We start from the raw sequence: 4,127 nt of genomic DNA on the forward strand, positions 1-4,127 counted from the left end.
AGGGAAGGGAAAAAAAAAGCAAATATGTTCATGTGCAGGGAATGTGGTTAAAGCCTTTGGATTTAAAAACATGTTTCTCAGAAAAGCTGTCACTTCCTTTGTCCTCCAAAAAAGGACCTGAAAATCCCAATCCAAACTTTGGAAAACTATAGTTATGAGATGCTATAAATGTTCAAAGCAGTCAGAAGGAGAAGGATGAATGTGTCCTTTGTTTAGCTATAGTTTGTAGCATAGCCACTTTAGCTGTTGGTGGATCAGTAAAAACCACTGAATTACCACAAGTGCTTGGAAGGATAGGGGTAGAAAGTAATGAACATAATACCTTATGTAAATCAGTAACAGGGTTTCATGGCCCAGGAAGACTTTCTAAACAGTGAAATGACTCTAAAGCAAATCTCTGTCTCCAACATTAAGTGTAGCAGAATTAACAACAACCAAAACAGATTTACATGTAGATCTAATGATAACAGAAAATTACAAGGCAGAGAGCATAAAAGAATCAAGACCATGCTATAGATTCTACAGTATTCTATGAAGCTAGAAAAATTTGAAAGCCTTAGCAAAATATCACTCTTATTTTTAAATCACTTATTTATCATATGACAACACGTTGAATCCTTGTCTTTCCTCATACTGAAGAATCCTACATTCAGTCTTTAAGCATTCTGCATTTCTTTGCCAATCTGGTAGCTGAGTATCTTGTTCCAGTCAATTTTCCTGCGGGTAACTGGAAGCTGCCGGTTCAAGGCCTAGAATGTGGTATCTGACTGTTTGATCGTTTTCACTAATTGCTGTCTGATAGTCGCTTTCTGCATTCCCTGTGATTTTAATAAACTCCTTGGCAGTTTAGACTTCATTTGAAACAGTTAGTGAATCCTGTACATCTTTATGACTAACCAACTGAACATTGCTGTATTCATAATAGTGAATCTTAAGCACTCCAGCCACCTGGGCTGTAGGAGGTGTGATGATGAACTTCCACTCCAATGACCACTTCAGAAGTTTTAAGGCTGAAACTGGTGGCTTTCAATGCATGCAGGAATAGTCTGTTGCCCATCTATAGTTTTAGCATAAACAGTACAGAAGCCACTGGAATAATGATCTTTCACGTAGGCTCTTAAAGCAGGGTCACCGGATTCTCTCCAAGACTTCAGACCTCCATCTACTTCCTGTGGCTGGGGCTCACTTGCTTTTTTCCATATGTGATCAAATTTAAAGGAAATTTTGTTTCTTGGATCTAGAAATCTGTTATTACCTAGGTCAGAGTGCTCTACAATTAAGACCTGTTCTTCATATCCTTCTCTGTCTTCGCAGACGTGAACTGATCTATGTTATGCTGGGCAAATGCTTGTGCTGCCCCTTCGCTGAGGAGAGTGTCATTATTAAGTATTAAACATCACTGAATATTCATTAAATTCCCATAGGGGAGCATGAGTGATGAATTGAGCAGCTATGCACACCTTCTCCTCATCCAATACTCAATCCTCAAAGTCAGCCATCTTGGGCTGCTCTCTGCATTTTTCTCATTATGAGGATGAGCGTCTTTGGGGGCCATTTATATTTTCCTTTTTTGCCTTTTGTCTACTCATGAGGCTTGCCCATTTTTCTATTGGGCTGCTGGTCTTTTATCGAATTCTAGGCCATCTTTTATGGCATCTGAATCTTGAATCATGGTTAGGAAGGCTTTCCCTGAAACTCAGGTTAGAAAAGAATTCTTCCATGTTTCCTTCGAGTGCTCTTTGTTATTATTTTTACATTGAAATAATTGATTCCTCTCTGGTTTATCGTGATGTACAGTGTGAAGTATGAATCTACTTTTTTTTTCAGATGGCTACCTAGTTGTCACAACAGTTTACTGAATTGTTCACCTTTTCTCCAACCAATTTAAGATGACACATTCAGTCAGATGACACATTCAGTCAGAAGACACATTCATCCTTCTCCTTCTGACTGCTTTGAACATTTATAGCATCTCATAACCATAGTTTTCCAAAGTTTGAATTGGGACTTTTCAGGTCCTTTTTTGGAGGACAAAGGAAGTGACAGCTTTTCTGAGAAACATGTTTCTAAATCCAAAGGCTTTATTTATTTGTTTTTACTTATGGATATTCTATTCTGTTAATTGGTCTGTATTTCTAATTATGTAACAGTACCCTTTGCTTTTAATTATCAAAGCTTTAAAATGTTTTTTTATCCTTTGTTTTCTCCCCTTTATTCTCAATGTAGTGTATTATGTTAATGAATAGCACAGTAATGTAATAATAATTATTATTAACACAAGAGAAATAATAGAATGACCTTGGTCAGGCACTTGTCATTTATTTTTTAATTTCCAACTTTTATTTTAAGTTCAGAGGCACATGTGCAGGATGTGCAGTTTTGTTACATAAGTAAACATGTGCCATGGTGATTTGCTGCACAGATCATCCCATCACCCAGTTATGAAGCCCAGCATCAACTAGCTATTCTTCCTGATCCTCTCCCTCTTCCCACCTCCCACCCTCCAACACGCCCCAGTGTGTGTTGTTCCGCCTGTCATGTGTCCATGTGTTCTCATCATTTAGCACTCATGTATAAGTGAAAACACACTTTAAAATATTTTAATGTCTGTAAAACTACAGACATTAAAACATTCTTCTTTTGCAGGATTTCCTGGTCATTTATGCTTATTTATTTTTGTATAAACTTAAAATGAGCTTATCTAATGAAAAAATAGTCTGTGTTGATATTTTCATTGGTATTACGTTCAATTGACAAATCACTACGTCATACAGGGTAGCAATAAAGCTCAGTAACGTAGGCAATTACCCATAGCAATGATTTGGTGGCATTACATCATAATACATGATATTAATATAGTTTGGGTGCTTGTCCCCTCCAGTTCTTGGGTTGAAATATAATCCCCAATGTTGGAAGTGGAGTCTGGTGGGAGGTGTTTGGGTCATGGGGGCGTATCCCTCATGAATGGCTTGGTGCCCTCACCATGGTAACGAGTGGATTCTCCCTGTGGTAGTTCACACCATAGCTGGTTGTTCAGAAGTGCAGAACCTCCCCTGTCTGTCTTGCTGCTTCTCTCACTAGGTGATGCATCTGCTCCCCCTTCACCTTCAACCACGATTGTAAGCTTCCTTAGTCTCTCACCAGAAGCCAAGCAGATGTGGATGCCATGCTTGTACAGCCTGCAGAACCGTGAGCCAATAAACCTTTTTTCTTTATAAATTGCCCATACTCAGGGATTCCTTTCTAGCAATGTGAATGGGCTAACACAGATATGTTCAATGTTTACTTCTCCTTGGTATTGCGTACTTCAATGTCCTATGCAGAAATTACAATAACACAGTGTGTTAATGCGGCATTTCCTGCAATCCTTACACAATAATCTGTGATGCATTGCCTCAGGTGGTTTATGTCTGATTTTCACCAAATAAGCCTATTCCTTTAATATACCCCAGCAAAGGTAATCAAGGTGGTTCAATCTGCTATATATAGTAATATTATATGCATGTACCATATAACATATTTTTTTTTTTTTCAAATTTGATGCTTTCAGAAAAACTAGAAAAGACCAAGATACTGCCACAGATCGGAAGAGACTAAGGAGCTAAGGACAACCAATATGCAGCAGAGGACCCTGGACTGGACTGCAAAACAGGAAAAGAACTTTTTTTTAAAAATGGTGAAGTCCAAATAAAGTCTGGGGTTTTGTTCAAAGCAATGTACCAATGTTGGTTTCTTAATTTTTGATAAATATGCTACTGTGATGTAGGATGATGGCATTAAGAGAAACTGAAACTGGATAAGGAGTATAAGACAGTTCTCTGTACTACCTTTGCTACTTTTTTGTGAATCTGAAAATATTCCAAAATAAAAAGTTTATTTTTAAAGAAACGATGTTGCTAGATGTTTTGAACACCTTGTATTGTAATGCTGTGTTTATCTTCCTCACTAGACTGTGAATACCACCAGAGCATGGACCATTCAGCACTACCCATGGGCCCATCAGTAGTTAGTTATTGTGGATAACCTTAAGATGATGAAGACAAGCCAACAGGACATTGAGAGGTTCTGAAAAGCACCAACTTGGTGTCTTCCCTACCTTACGTTACAAACCATTCAATTTAATAAAA

The 4,127-nt window shown here is 37.9% G+C and overlaps 1 pseudogene; it reads right to left on the minus strand.

Moving 5' to 3' along the window:
• Window positions 1-656: 656 nt before the first annotated feature.
• Window positions 657-1,499, minus strand: LOC105523867 (annotated as a pseudogene).
• Between the last annotated feature and the right edge of the window lie 2,628 nt (window positions 1,500-4,127).

Source organism: Colobus angolensis, unplaced genomic scaffold, assembly GCF_000951035.1.
Source record: "Colobus angolensis palliatus isolate OR3802 unplaced genomic scaffold, Cang.pa_1.0 Scaffold479, whole genome shotgun sequence".
Classification (NCBI taxonomy): Eukaryota; Metazoa; Chordata; class Mammalia; order Primates; family Cercopithecidae; genus Colobus; species Colobus angolensis.